Source organism: Propithecus coquereli, unplaced genomic scaffold (assembly GCF_000956105.1).
Source record: "Propithecus coquereli isolate 6110/MARCELLA unplaced genomic scaffold, Pcoq_1.0 Scaffold388, whole genome shotgun sequence".
Taxonomy (NCBI): Eukaryota; Metazoa; Chordata; class Mammalia; order Primates; family Indriidae; genus Propithecus; species Propithecus coquereli.
In genome coordinates this window covers 422,292-438,512 of record NW_012149596.1, presented here as the reverse complement: position 1 = coordinate 438,512, position 16,221 = coordinate 422,292, and the positions used below count along the sequence as shown (strand labels likewise).

General features: G+C 41.8%; 1 protein-coding gene across 2 annotated transcripts in view; it reads right to left on the bottom strand.

Annotated features, from left to right (window-relative positions):
- The window catches only part of JADE3 (jade family PHD finger 3), a 140,316-nt gene extending 129,871 nt beyond the window's left edge, over window positions 1-10,445 (bottom strand). The window contains exon 1 of one of the 2 annotated variants that reach the window (XM_012652386.1): window positions 10,387-10,445. The gene's annotated coding sequence lies outside the window, so the exon portion shown is untranslated. Of the gene's footprint in view, window positions 1-10,010; window positions 10,291-10,386 lie in introns of those variants that run through there. The other variant, XM_012652384.1, reaches the window with a different exon arrangement.
- Window positions 10,446-16,221: the final 5,776 nt, after the last annotated feature.

The window sequence follows — 16,221 nt, the reverse complement described above, 5'->3', positions numbered from 1 at the left end:
CAAGGGCAACATACGTAACCTAAACATCTGTACCCCCATAATATGCTGAAATAAAAAAAAAACTTTTTAAAATCTTTCTAGACTGAAATGGAGATATTTTGCAAGTTGCAATATATTTCCCTCCATGAGGCTTTCATTGCCCTTGCAGACCCCCTTGGTTGCTTCACTTTCCACCTCAGGCTTGTATTCTACTCAATACCTAGTGCCTCAATCATAGCATATTGGACACTGTATTAGTCCATTTGCATTGCTATAGAGAAAATACCTGAGGCTGGGTAATTTATAAAGGAAAGAGGTTTATTTGGCTCATGGTTCTACAGACTGTACAAGAAGCATGGCACCAGCATCTACTTCTGGTCAGGGTTTCAGGGAGCTTCCAATCGAGTTGGAAGGTGAAGGGGGAGCAGACGTGTTACGTGGCAAGAGTGGGAGCAAGAGAGGGAGGAGGTAGTGGCAGGCTCTTTTAAACAACCAACTCTTGCATGAGCTAATAAAACGAGAATCCACTCATTATCATGGAGAAGGCACCAATCCTTTCATGAGGGATCTGCTCCCATGACCCAAACACCTCACACCAGGCCCCACCTCCAACAACAGGGATCAAATTTCAACGTGAGATTTGGAGGGGCCAAATATCCAAGCCATATCAGGCACTCAAAAACTGTTTGCTGAATTGAATTGCACCTGGCAACGTGGGGAATAAAAATGACAAACAAATGGTCATTAACAAAACCTATAATCTAGATAGACTAAATCATGTTCTAAAAGGCATACATAGAATTTTGGAAGAGAGTAAGGAAAACATAACATACTGCCCAGTGGTTTTGAGGTTTTTAAAGCCTAAAACCAGCAGAACTCAAACCAGAATCAATTATTCCTGGCTCCCTAGGCATATAACCATAAAATTCAAGGGGGTAAGAAAAATTAAAATAAAGGAAAACTAACCTATACTGAGTTTCTATGTGCCATGCACTGCATTAGACATTTATGTAGATTAAAACTTACTTTAGGATTCAGCTTTCAGCTCGGAAATGTAAAGCACTGGGAAGCCATCATTTTCTTCCCTTACAACAAGAAAAAAGCTACACAAACTGAAAAGCAGCTACTTTTCTTGGACATATCAGAGAACTGAGGTCACAGGACTACCACTATCCCAATATCTGGAGAGACAGGTACCTGCAGGGAGACATAGGATCTAAGCATATAAATCTGTAGGAAGATTAAACTAGTAATTCTTAGAAATTACTGGGGGCCAGAGTATGGGCTGGCATGAGAGTGTGAAGCTCCTGGGCTCCATATAGAGGGGTTCCCATCCTCTTACAAGCTTTTCCTACAGGAATCCCACCAGGCTGTCACGGGGAAGATCAGGAAAAATCTCAAAGCTCCCACTATGGTGCTAGCTGGCTGAGGAAAACAGCAGCCACTGTGAAACCCACCCAGACCCCTTTCCTTTATCTCCAGTACAGAACAAAAAGGCTTAATCTTCAGGGGTAAGGACTTAAAACCTGTGCCCTGAAAGAAATATTAAAGAAAATTCTTCTGGTAAAAAGATTGTGATTAATGTGGGAAACCTAGATTATCATAAAAAAAATGAAGAGCACTGGGAAAGGAATAAATGAAGGTAGAATATAATCTATTTTAAAAAAAAATATTTGAAAATCCAATTTCCCAGACACCAGCCAAGGGCCAATCTTGCAAGCACGCCTTTGAAAGACAGCAGCCTCAGGCTTATTAACTCTTTTCTGCACAATAGGTTATATACAAAAAACAAAAACAATCCTACAGTTAACATCATACTTAATGGTGAGAGATGGAATGCTTTCCAAGACCGGAACAAGTTAAGGATGTCCTCTCTCACCACTACAATTCTGAAAAAGAAGAAGAAGAAAAAAAAAAAAGCCAGAGTACTCATATCACCTAATTTCAAGACTTAAAATAAAGCTACACTAATCAAGACAGTATGTTAATGGAAAAATAATAGACAGGTACATCAACAGAGAGCCCAGAAATAGATGCCCACAAGCATACTCAACTGATTTTTAACAAAGGCAATTTAATAAAGAAAAGACAGTCTTTTCAACAAATGGTGCTGGGAGAAGTGGACACCCATGTGTAGGAAAATGAGCCTCAATACATACTTCACATTCATGGCTGGTGGGAATGCAAAAATGGTGGAACCACTTTGGAAGATAGTTTGGCAGTTTCTGACAAAGAAAGACCCAACAATCTCATTCCTAGGTAATTATACAAATGACCTGAACTGAAAACTTATGTCCACACAAAGATCTATATGCTAACGTCTGCCACAGCTTTATTCGTAATCACCAAAAAACTGGTAACAACAATGCTGTCCTTCAACAGGTAAATAATAAACAGTGATAAATATACATAATGGAATACTATTCAGCAATAAAAAAGAACATGCTATTAATTCACATAATATGTATGAATCCTATAAAAGCAGCCAGACCAAATACACATTATATGATTCCACTTATATAACATTCTGGAAAAGGCAGGGGTATAGTTAAAAATTCAGAAGTACACTATTGTGACGCATTTCTGGGGGAAAAAACTGGCTGGATATTTTTATGAACAGAGATAGCTCTGACCACATCAACTTGGATAGGAGTCTATGGAATTTTTAAAACAGGGAAATATATTCATATGGCTTAAAATTCAAAAGGTATATATAAAAGTTTATGCAATGAAAAGTCTCCCTCCCACCTCCTACCCCCTGGCCAAGCATGCCCCCAAATTATCAGTGTCTTGAATATCCTTCCAGAGATATTTTATGTCTATGTAAGCAAAAGTGGATATATTATTGTCCCATTCACTATATATTTTACATAAATGGTGGCATACAATGACACTATTCTGTTTCTTGCTTTTTTTTCACGTTGTACATCTTAGAGACCATGTATTATCAGTGTAATATTCCACTGTATAACCAAGCCTTGATTGACACTTAGGATATTACCAATCTTTTGCTATTACAAGCAACACTATAATTAATTTGCAAAATTTATTGAATAAATTCCTGGAAATGTTTGCTGGGTCAAATGATACGGGTGTTATACATTTTATGGCTCCTTCCAAGTCACTGACTTTTAAAAAGTCAGATTTTAAATTTTTATCCTAGGAGGAAAGAAGGGAAGCTAAGATTCTATGACTAGACAATTTTCTGGAGGAATGTACATCTCTAAGTTGTACAAAATGAGCCTACTATAGTTTCCCACATGTACCTCCTAGGATCCAGTTGCATTTTTATATATCTCAGGCCACAAACAAACTGTTGTGAAGCCTATTTCAGTTATGTGAAAAGTGTTACTTCTGAGATCTTCATGAACAAAGGTCAAAGGCTGATGCACCCAATTGGTAGTTCTTAGCCACTCACTTCACACTACAATGCTGGATTCTTCACTGCAAACTTTAAAATTTAAAAATCTTAACCAAATAAAACATACCTACAGAGAATCCTTTGTCCTTATTACAACGCCAAAATAAGGATTTCTTTTCTTAGGTAAAAATTATAAATCACATGAAGGTTCCAAGGAAAGACTGCAAATGTTTCTCTCATCTCTTAGATGGTGGATTCCCAAAAAACAGTCTTTTTGCTTGACCACAAAACCTAGTATAGTCTAGGTTTTTGTGATAAAGCTTCAACAGGAGATTGAAGAAATCCAGAGGCTCACAAGATCAGCGAGCAGTTATGCCACACACAAGGGTATGTATGTCCAAAACCACACAATCTCCCTTTGGCTTCCTCATAGAGAAACCATCACCCCACTCCACATTTGGTGGGAGAGAAGGTGTTACTAATGGCACAATCATATTCCTTAGTCTCTAGAATACACTACATTCAGAAATGGGTGTTTAATAAGATTTGCCAAAGCTTACATTCATTACTAATTATTATGCATTACTGCAGCAATGGCCAACAATTTTTTTCACATCTCCCTGTATCCAACACCCTTGAACAGCCACCTCCCATAAGACTCTGGACAGGGCCAGGGAAGCACTTCCATGCTTTAGCTGATAGGACAATAGCAGATGTGATGCAAGCAGACACTTGAAAAGTGCTTGTGCACTGGTGCTTGCTCTCACTTGGTACTGTGTGACTTTGAGACCACCATGTTAACAAGGCTACAGTGGCTCATGCCTATAATCCCAGCACTTTTGGAGGTTGAGACAGGAGGATCCTTTGAGGCCAGGAGTTTGAGACCAGCCTGGGGCTCCATCTCTACAAAAAATGAGAAAATTAGCTGGGTGTGATGGCATATGCCTGTAGTCCTAGCTACTCAGAAGGCTGAAGCTGGAGGATCACTCAAGGTTACAATAAGCTATGAATGCCTCACCACTCCAGCCTGGGCAATAGAACAGAGACCCTGTCTCCAAGAAAAAAAAAAAGTCTAGACTAGTTGGCTGGAGGAGAGACCACACAGTGTGGAGATGAGCCATCGCAGCTTAGGGTCCCCTAGACTAGCGGTCCCTAACCTTTTTTGTGCCAGGGACTGGTTTCATGGAAGACAAGTTTTCCACAGACAGGGAGTTGGGCGGAGGGGCGCGGAACTCAGGCAGTGATGCAAGCTAGCGATGGGGAGCAGAGTGGCTGTAAATACAGATGAAGCTCCACTCGCTCCCGGCTCAACTCCTGCTCTCACCCCACCCTCATCCCCATTTCCTAAGTTTCATGGAAGATAATTTTTCCACGGATGGGGGCAGAGGTTGGGGACTGCAGCCCTAGAACAACCCAGTCTGCCAGCCACCAGATGTGTGAGTGAGGCCATTCTAAATTATCCAGCTGCCAGCTAACCACCATCCTCCTCCCAAAAGCTAACTGACAGAGTCTACTTAAAAGTTAATATTTTTGCGGGCCAGTACATATAGGAAGGGAGATAGAACACTGGTTTTCCTCTGTGAGGTTGACTCTGCACATAAGAAATAGTGTCAAATAGAAAAACTTCCAGTACCTGGATGAGAATAAATAAATATGTAAGTACTGAAAAATACTTAAATCTTACCAGATTCTCACAAATGTGCTGTCTGCCATCACAGATGGCACAAACAAAAAACACAAAAAATTTCCATTTAGTCACTGAAGTATCTTTATCGTGATATATTTAAACCGAAGTCTTATACTCGACAGTTCCATTTCTAACATTGAACAACTCAGGTTTCCAGGAATTACTTTTTCTCCCAATTCTACTTTTTCCCCATGTGACAGGGCTCAGTGAAAGCTGAAAGAGCTCCCTTAATGCAGCCTAAAAAGCATCAGATATATGAGCCTAATTAAACCTCCTTCTAGAAGCATTGTGAAGGACCAGCTTCTTCCAGCATCACAGCAACTCTTTTTAGCCACTTTAATGGTGGGCAGTAAAAACTGTTTAAGACCTACACATTTGGGCCAGAAACATTGCCTCTATTGGATCACAAGATGGGACACTGAAGGGGAAATGACTTTCTTAAATCATTTTTGTTCAGGCCTCACTAGGTGCTTTTCAGGAGTAAACACACACACACACACACACACACACACACACACACACACACATCATGTGGTTTAAGAAAAGGTGAAAAACACCTTCCAGCAACCTCTCATTCATTGTACTTGGAATAAAACACAAGCTCCTTAACGAGATCCCGTAAGGCCTTGTCAATCTCCCCTTGACTACTTCATCTCTCCTTCCCCAGGTCCTAGCCAAACCTCTGTGGACCCTTTCCACATCTCTCTCCCACCTCAGTGCCCTTACAACACCTGCTGCTATCTCTGCCTGGCAATTTCTTCTCTTTACCTTTTACTTTGCTTATTCCTGTTGGTCTCCCTCACAGAGGCATTCTACCTCTTACTTGCTGTGTGACCTTGGGCAAGTTACCTTTGCTTCACCTTTCTGAGCCTCACACTTCAGAGAGATACCTTGTCATCTAAGAGCAGCAGGCCTCAGAGAAGATTTCACATTTACATCCATCCCAAAAAACTACCAGATATCTACTCTTCCGATCCTTAACCAAGCTGGTGTTCCCATGACCCCCCTATGAACCCCTGCAGCAGAGCACTCTTCTGATTGTGTGAAGATTCTTTAACTCCTTTCCACTGGAAAGCTGAGCTGGTAAGGGGATGAATATCTTTTACTTCTTACATCCCTAGCAAATAGAAAGCACTCAATACAAGTTTGCTGAATGAATTAAATGAAAATGCTGGAGAATATGTTATCACTGCAAAGTTGAAGAGTGGGGTGAATTTTCTTAACAATATTAAAGTTTGGCATAGCTAGGAACAAACTTGTCAAGAATGGTGAGAAAAGGGGGGTTTTATCTTAATCATTTTTACAATTGATAATGATTTCTATATCTAGAACCAGAGATTCTACATGATTTACAAATGTGTGCTTGACAGATATAGGCAGACTTTACCTCTGGGGCCCTGAATCACCACCACTGTTCTGCTATACCCAGTGGCTGCACCTGAGCCACTGTTCATGCTAGGATGCCCTTGACAAATACCAATCTCTCAGTGGTTACTCTCAAATGGTTTGGAAAAAGAAACAGAAAGAGCAGATGATAAAGCAAATGAGAGCAAACTAAATAACTGGTGACCTTGGGTAAAGGGAATATAGTGAGTTCTTTGTACTATTCCTGCAACATTTGTATAATTATAATATTATATCAAAATAAGTTTTTATAATCTAAAAAAGAATAAGTTTCCCAGGAGATTGCAATACACAAGATCTAGTGTACTCTCCATGCTGGTACCATATTTTCTTGTCAGCAGTCCCAAAAAACGCACTCCAGGCCTGGGTTTCCTTCCTTGCCTATCAGCCAATATTAAGGGAAAAGGAGCTCCTTGGGTAGCAGGGCAGAGACATGGCTTTTGGGTTGGGGCAGAGACTAAATTATTTGCCACTTGAAGAGTACTCATGAACTCATAGGTGTCTCCTATTGGTCAAAGCCCCAGTACTATTTCCCCACACCAGGCCCCTTACTTTCTTCAGTTGCCTACCCTCTGAATTCTTACCTTCCTTTCCCTAAGCCTAGCTGTGGGATCAGGCAAGTTTTTCCCAGGACCCTTTTTTTCTTGCTCTCCCCCAAGAGAAGCACAGAGGCAGTTCTGATGGTAAGACCTTTGCTGCTATTGTCTATAGAAAGACCTACAGGGAGGAGGCAAAAGTAACCATGGGGGAGTCACAAAGATTCCAGAACACAGAAGACTCAAAGTGGTAGTTATTTGGTCTGTAATGACCACTTGCTAGCACCCTTTTATTCTTTCATCACTTGTACTCACTCATCCTAGATACTCCCCACCCCCTAAACCAGAATGCTTCAGCTTTCCCAACCACTGGAACTGGAACAACAGAAACTTGTGAGCCATTCATGTGTCCCCAAGTCAGGAGAGTTCCAGATGGGTGTCACCCAACCTCCACCTCTCACCTATAAGGTGAGGTCACAATAATTTATTCCCTGATAAGAGATTTTCTTAATGTAAGCCAGCATATTACCACTATCTTCCTCAGCTCCTATTTTGTGTAAGGTCCATGAGGAGGTAGGTGCATTATGTTCCATTATAACGTTCAAATTCCTTTTTGGCCTGAGTCTATGTAACCCTTATCAAGGATTGTAAGAGCCCTCTGTAATGTCATGTCTTCACCAGAAATGGGCTGTTATGGTTGGTGGAAAAAAAGAGAAGGAAAAGACAAGCATTATTAAAGGAGAGGACCCTACTAAACCTACCAGCCTTCAACATCCTCTGTTCTTTATTTTAACTTTCACCAACCCATACTTCTTAGCTATGATGACAGCCCTGCACCATCACCTGTCCTGCTCCTGGGAACGTCCTCTACAGGCCAGAAGGTGGGTCACAGGTGCCCCTAAGGCTGCTTCCAAGTCATTACTGGCTCTCAGCTGATCATAAACACTTCAGGGAGAAGTGGGAGGACCTTCTCTACTTTTCCCCATCTGTGACCAAGATTCACATCACACTGCTAAGGCCAAACAACATGACTCAGAAAAGAGGGGAGACAGAAAGTGTGGATTCTAGAGCCAGATCTGCACCCCTGAATATTCCAGAACTGACTGGACAGAAAATGCAAGGAACTGTTTCAAGGCAACAATCTTGGGTTAAGAGCTCTTCTCTAGCAAACAGAAGTGTAGAGAAGAACACAACTGAGGAAAAAGGTGGCAATGATGGTAACTAACACTGATTGAGAGCTTAATATGTGCTGGGCACGGAGAAGCACTTTCCAAAGATCTCAGGTAATCCTTGAAGAGAGTGTATTATCCTTTCACAGTTTAAGTATTAAAGCTCAGAGTTCCCTTAAATGAAAGAGAAAATGATATGGTGTGGAGGTAGAATATTCCTAGGCTAAACAAAAAAGAAAAAAAAATCTATTTTCACTTATCCGGAGAGTAATCACACGATGCTATAAAATCATGAGAGAACTACATTACTCAAAGGGTACTAAGACCGGGATCCACATTCCTATGGTATACGAAGTATTAAACTAAATAAAAACACGATGCTTTGTTCAAGCCAACTCCTCTTCTCTTATCCTCACCCCAACCCCCCTGCCCAGGCTGACAAGAAGTGGCTGCAGGGAAAGTACTTAAACGGAGAACTACTCTGGGAAAGTGGATTCTGGGTTGCTCAAACTAAGCAAAGATGTCGTACAATCAGTTTTTAACCTAAATTATTTTTCATTACTTTCCGAGTTTAGAGAGAAAGCAGTTATCTCTATCAGACTGAACACAGGGAAGGAGGTCACCTTTCCCTCTAGGCCAGTGGAATCACCGTCAACACGGTTTTGATTTCTTACACAATCAGACGGCAGAGCGGCGGGGGAGCGGGGATTTTATCCTCAGCTTTGCAGATAAACGCATCTCAGGAAGGAAAAAAAAAAAAAAAAGAACTCGCGCACATCTGAGGCCATGGATTTCCTTGCAACTCAGAAAGTCGGAGAAGCGGCCAAACAAGTTTCTTGCCAAATCCCTAGGAGCTACATATATGTCCCAGGGCTGCACAACTATATAAACTTTTAAACATGCCTTCACATACCACCATTACGGTCACTCGCTCGAGATCCCCGCCCCCCTTCTCGGCACAACTAATAAACGCAGGTTGTCCTCTGCGATTTAAAGCCAGACTTCACCGAAGTAGTGGCTCTGCTGTGAAAAGCGGGAGAAAAAGACTAAAGGCTATTTTAAACAAATCTATGGCCCCCACGGCGAAGGGAATAAAACGAACTCGAGAGCTGGAGAAAAGTTAAGAACTTTGCCGTGCTCTGCGGTGGGAAAATTTCCACGAAAGACTTACAAAGCCCTCCCGATCTTCCCACACCTCGAGACCGCCCGGCGCTCGGTGGCTGCGGACCCGCAGAGTCGGAACAATGACGGGAGGGGGAGGGAAAGTTCGCCGGCCCGAGGGGCGCCCGCGCTCCCGCTCCCGCTCGGGGGGCACCCGAGCTCTCCGGGGTGCCTCCCCTCTCAAGGCACTCGGCTCTTTCCGCCCCCCAACATCGAAACAGCCAGGGCACGCCCTCGCTCCCCGAAGCATCCGACCCCAGGCGGCCGGCAGAGCAAGTCCTCCAGCCACGGGTCTGCCCCGGTAGAGCCCCGAAAGCAGGCGAAGGGCAGGGAGGGGGGGGCGCCGGGAAGGGGCACCGGAGAGAACCGCAATAGTTATGGCGCTCAATTCCTGCCCGGTGTAGCCCGGAGCTGCGGCCGAGCTCGCGCGTCCGTCCCCGCCCCCCGCCCGGGCCACCAGGCACTGCCCTGGCCAGCAGAGGGGCCACCAGTCACTTTACCTCAGCCCACACACGCTCTCTGCCCGAAGGCGCTAGGGACGCCGGAGGCGACCACGACTTGGAGCCCGAGCGACCCGGACCGCGGCGAGGCCGGGCCAGGACCTTGCGCACCCCGCCGCCGGCTTCCACTCGCCGAGGCTGCCACTCCCGCTGCCCACCCGGCGCGCCGCCCCCAACCTCGCTGGCGCCGCGTACGGGCGCAGTGGCGCCTACCTTCGCGCAGCCCGGTCGCCGCTCCTTCCCGGCTTCACACTGCGGCCCGGCACTGTGCCTGGCGAGTCCGGTAGGGATGGTAACCGCCCCCCTAACCGCTCGCTTTCTTCTCTTCCCTCCCTCGCACCTGCCCCCTAATCCCCTCCTCACCCCCGCCGGGGCCGCCCCCCGCGCCTCAGCTCCCGCCCTCGGCCCTCGCCCGCCCGGCCGGTCAGGCCTCAGCGTTGGGCAGGCGGTTGGGCGGCGGCGGCGGCTGAGGCAGCGCGGAGCACTATTGTATTCCTGACACTGTGCGCTCCCACGCTCCGCCTCTTCCCTTTCCTTCCTCCCCCCACCAACCTATCCCCCCACCCACCGCCGGCCGCGCTCGCCTTACCCGACTGGTTCCCCGCCGTCTGCCCGCCGAGCGCTCTTCTGGCGGGCTGGGCGCCGTCGCCACCCGCCGGCCTTGAAGCTCCGCCCACTTAGAGCTCCCGCACCCGCGGCGTCGCGCTCCAGGTGGGTTCTCCTCCTCCCCCCTGCTGCGCGCGCTGCTGCCCCGAGGCGCCCCAGCCCCGCTGAGCGCCAGAGACAACGAGGTGGGGATGTCTTGGCTGTGTGGAGATAACAAGCTAAGCTTTTCGTGGCCCCTTCCAACTCTAAAGTTCTATAAGTGGGACTCTCATACATAAACTTGGCGGCCACTATTGATTTACGTCGTTTGTGCCTGAATTACCTAAAATAATAAAGCCAAGGTGGCTATTAACAGAATACGCTTATTCAATCGCGAGCACAAACGGTTTATGATGTTGTGTGGCGGTTTTCTTGTGTCAGTTTGATTAGTCTGCAGCCCACAGTTATTCAATCAAACACAAATCCAGGTGTTGCTGTTGAGGTCTTTTGCTGATGTAATGAAAGTTCCTAATCAGTTGACTTAAAGTAAGGGAGATTATCGTGGATAATCTAGGTGGGCCTGACTGAATCAGTTGGAAAGCCTTTAAATCAGGGCTGAGGTTTCTGAGTATGTAAGAGAGGGAAGAAATTTTGCCCATGGGTGACAGGCTTTGGCCTGTGCCCATTGGTTCCAGCCTACTTCTGACCTTCCCTTTCTGACTGCGTGCCCTACAGATTTCAGCCAGCCCCACAATCATCTAAGACAATAGCTTCAAATGAATGAATGAATGGCAGTGTATTTTATATATAGAATATATATATTAAGAATGGGTTGCTGTCCTTTGGTTGAATCCTGACTGATACAGGTGTTTAAGCAACAAACCTTTTTGGTCTACCTCTCTGGGTTTGGAAATGTACCCTGTGCAACTATGAACTCATATGGTCATTTTCATTTACATTTCTAGTGTGAACAATAGTGTAGGCTTTTTTGTATTTTCTGTTTTCCATATTCAAGATGTAATTCTATTTTATAATATGCAAATGTGTGAGTTCTAAAATATTCATAGTCCTTCAGACTTACCTCACTTTATTGTACTTATTTTTAAATAATTACAGATTCACAGGAAGTTGTAAAAAATTATTACAGAGCAGTCCTATGTACTGTACCCTCACCCAGTTCTCCCAACGGTAATACCTTATATAACTATAATACAATATCAAAACCAAGATATTGACATTGGTGCAATCCACAGACCTTATTTGGAGTTCATCCATTTTACATGCAGTGATTTCTGAGTCTGTATATATAGTTCTACACAATTTTAATAGTGTAGATTCGTGTAACCACCACAATAAACTGTTCCTCCACCACAAAGATTCCTCCTCTACCCTTTATAGTCACAGTCACCCTCCTTCCCCTACTCCAATCCCTGGCAACCCCTAACATATTCTCCATCTCTATAATTTTATCATTTTAAGATTATTACATAAATGGAATCATACCTTTTGAAATCAGCTTTTCTTCACTCAGCATAATTTTCTTGAGATGCACCCAAGTTGCATGCATCAATAGTTCATTACTTTTTATTGCTGAGTAGTAGTCTATGGAATGGTGAATAGTTTAACTATTCACCCATTGCAGGACATTTGGGTTGTTTCTAATTTTTGCCTAATAAAAAGAATAAAACTGTTATGAACATGTAGAAGTTTTTGTGTAAATATAAGTTTTTATTTCTCTTTGACAAATGCCCAAGAGTGCATTTGCCAGGTCAGATGGATAAGTGTATGTTTAGTGTTATCTGGGTTGGATGGTAAGTGTATGTTTAGTGTTATAAGAAACTGCCAAATTTTCCCAGACTGGCTATACCATTTTATATTCCCACCAGCAATGTATGAGAGATCCAGTTTCTCCACATCTTTGTCAGCGTGTGGTATTTTCACTATCTTTTTCTTTTAGCCATTCTAATAGATGTGTAGTGATATCTCGTTTGTTTTAAATTGCATTTCCCTAATGGGTAATAATGTTGAACATCTTTTCATTGCTTATTTGCCATTTGTATATCCTCTTTGGCGAAATGTCTGTTCATGTCATTTGCCTATTTTCTAACTGTTATAGTTTTATATTTTACATTTAAGTCTATGATTTATTGTGAATCAATTTTTGTATAAGATGCGAACTTAAGATTGAAGTTCATATGTTTGCCTATGGATGTCTGATGGCTCAAATAAAATGACTGTTTTTCCTCCATTGAATTGCTCTTGCACCTTTGTCAAAACCAGTTGGACTATTTGTGTAGGTCTATTTCTGGGTTCTCTTTTCTGTTCTATTGATCTATGTGTCTATCCGTCTGTGAATACCAGTTGTGATTACTCTAGCTATATAAAACAATAAGCCTTAACATTGGGTGGAGCGATTCCTCCCACTTTATTCTCTTTTTCAAAATTGTTTTAGCCATTCAAGGTTATTTTCCTTTCTATATAAATTTTGGAATGATCTTATGTGTCTACAAAAACCTTGCTGGGATTTTGAGAGGAATTGTATTAAACCTATAGGTCAATTTGAGGAGAATTGACATCTTTACTACTGTATATTGAGTCTTCCAATCCATGAACATGATATAACTGTTTCTCCATTTATTTAGATCTTCTTTGACTTCTTTCATCAGTATTTTGGAATTTCTAGCATATAAACGCTATGTATATTTTGTTAAGTGTATACCTAAGTATTTCACTTTCTTTGGAGTGATTGTAAATGGTATTGTTTTCCATTTCAATCTTCACATTCATTGTTCATTGTTAGTACACAGAAATACAATTAATTTTTGTGTGTTGCTCTTGTAACCTGTGACCTTGCTGAACTCACTAGTTCTAGGAGTTTTTTGGTAGATTCTTTAGGATTTTCTCTGTAGACAATCATGTTGTCTGTGAATAGGGACAGTCTTATTTCTTCCTTTCCAGTCTGTAAACCTTTTTATTTCCTTTTCTTATTGTGTTGGCTAGAGCATTTAGACTATGTTGAATAAGGGTGGTGAGAGTGGACATCTTTCGCTTATTCCCTATCTTAGGGGAAAACAGTCTTTCGCCAATAAGTACGATATTAGCTGCAGGGCTTTTTGTAGATGCTCTTTATCAAGTTGAGAAAGTATCCCTCTATTTATAGTTTGCTGAGAGTTTTTATTATGAATGAATGCTGAATTTTGTCAAATGCTTTTTCTTTTTTTTAAGCAATATTTCAAATATTTTATATATACACATATACATATGTAAATAAAACAGACATCTAGGTAGAAAAGTCTTGTACATTTTGCTTCAGAATTTGTACATATTTACTTCAGAACTTTTTTTTTTTAAAGGAATAGAACATTGCTGCAATAGTCACCCTCCTCAGCCTTTCCCCACTTTCCCTACGCAGAGGTAACTGGGATGCTGAAGTTACTTCCTATCAATTCCTCCCCTGGGTCTGCACTTCTATTCTTATATATGAATCCCTTAACAATATAAACTACTGTTAGTCAAATGCTTTTTCTTCATCAAGCGACATGACCATATGATTTTTCTTCTTTAGCCTGTGGACATGGTAGATTAAATTGATTGAATATTGATTTTTGAACCAACCTTGCATAGCCAGAATAAACCCCACCTAGCTATGGTATAATTATTTTTATACCTTGTTGGATTCTATATTGCTGATTTTGTTGCAGATTTTTGTGTCAAAGTTCATGAGAGATATGAAGTCTGTGGTTTGGGGAGTTTTTTGGTACAGTCTTTGTTGGGTTTTGGTATTAGGATAACACTGGCCTCATAAAATGAGTTGGAAAGCTGTGCAGAAAAGAGTTAACATAGCAGGCCCTTGGCAGGCATCCGGGAACTTGGATTTCAGGAGAGTTCTCACCATTCCGAGAACTGATAAGAGTAGCTCACCAGACCTAAACTGTTTGATCAAATGTGATTTATGCTAGGACTAGACTCAAATCTCCTGGTTCTCAAGCTGTGCAGGAAAGAGTTAACATAACAGGCCTGACTGCTATCCTTTGAAAGGCCTGCTCATAAGGTTGGTCTTTGGATGGCATCTGGAACTTGGATTTGGGGAGGGCTCCCACATTCGCAGGACTGATAAGACTGTTCACTGTGCCTAATCTGTTTGTACAAACATTACGGTTTACTCTGAACATCTGCTTTCCTTCTGGGAATCTGGAATTTTGGTAAGCGATAGATAAAGAGGTTGCCTGTATGACCAACCCCTAATAAATGCCCTGAGAGCTGAGTTTCTAATGAACTTCCTTGATAGAAAATATTTTATACTTGTTGTCACAACTTGTTGCTGAGGAATTGGTACATCCTGTGTGACACCACTGGGAGAGGACTCTTGGAAGCTTGTACCTGGTTTCCATTGGACTTCCATGTGCCTTTTCCTTTGCTGATTTTGTTCTGTATTCCCTCGCTATAATAAATCATAGCCATGAGTATGACTATACGCTGCGTTCTGAGTCCTCACCGTGAATCATCAAGGCTGGGAATGGTTTTGGAGACTCCTGGCACAGAATGTTCCCTACTCTTTGGTATTCTAGAATGTATTGTGTAAAATTGGTGTTAATTCTTTAAGTGGTTGGTAGAATTCTCCAGAGAAGCTGCGTGGACCTGGAGCTTTCTTTTTTAAAGACTTATTAAATTACAGATCCAATTTTAATGGTTATTGGATTATTGAGATGATAAATTTTGTATTGGTTGAGTTTTGGTAGTTTGGGGTTTTCAAGGAATTGGTCCATTTCATCAAAGTTGTTGAATTTATGCACATAAGGTTCCTCACAGAATTCCTTTATTTTCCTCAATGGCTGCAATATCTGTAGTAAGATCTCATTTGTGATGTTAGTGACTTGGTCTTCTCTTTTTATCTTAGTTAATCTTGTAAAAATATTGATCTTTTCAGAGAAACAGGTTTTTGCCTCATTGGTTTTATCTATTGTTTTCCTGTTTTCAACTTTGTAATTTCTGCTCTTACCTCTTATTATTTTCTTCCTTCTGCTTACTTTGAGTTTTTTATTTTGTTCTTCTTTTTCTAGTCTCTTGAGATGGGAGCTTACCTGATTAAGACCTTTTCTCTTTTCTAATGTAAGCATTTAGTACTATAAATTGCCATCAGCACTGCTTTAGCTACATTTTACAAATTTTGATATATTTTCATTTTCATTCAGTTCATTGTATTTTTAAAAATTTCCCTTAAGACTTCATTTTTGAACTATGTGTTAATGAGAAGCGTGTTATCTAGTTTCCAAGTGTTTGGATATTTTCCTGTTGACTTTGTGAATGATTTCTAATTTGACTCCATGATGGTCAGAGAACATACTCTGCATGACTTCAATTCTTTTACATTTGTTGAAGTTTGTTTTACGACCCATGACCCAGAATATGGGCTATCTTGGTGAATGTTTCATGGGTATTTGAAAAGAATGTAAGTTATGCTACTGTTGGGTAGAGTATCCTATAAATTAGATCCTGTTGGTTTATGGTGTTTTTGAGTTCTATAATCTTGCTGATTTTCTGTCTAGTAGTTCTATTGCTGAGAGGAGGGCATGAAGTCTCCAACTACAATTGTGGATTTGTCTGTTTCTTTTTTAGCTCTATCAGATTTTACTTCATGTATTTTGAAGCTCTATTTACTGATTCATACACATTTAAGATTTCTGTGCCTTCTTAGTGGATTAACCCATTTATCATTATGTAAATCCCTCTTTGTCCCTGGTAATGTTATTTGCTCTGAAGTCTACTTTTCTGATATTAATATATAGCCACTACTGCTTTTATAAATTAATGTTTGTATATAGTATATCTTTTTCTGTCC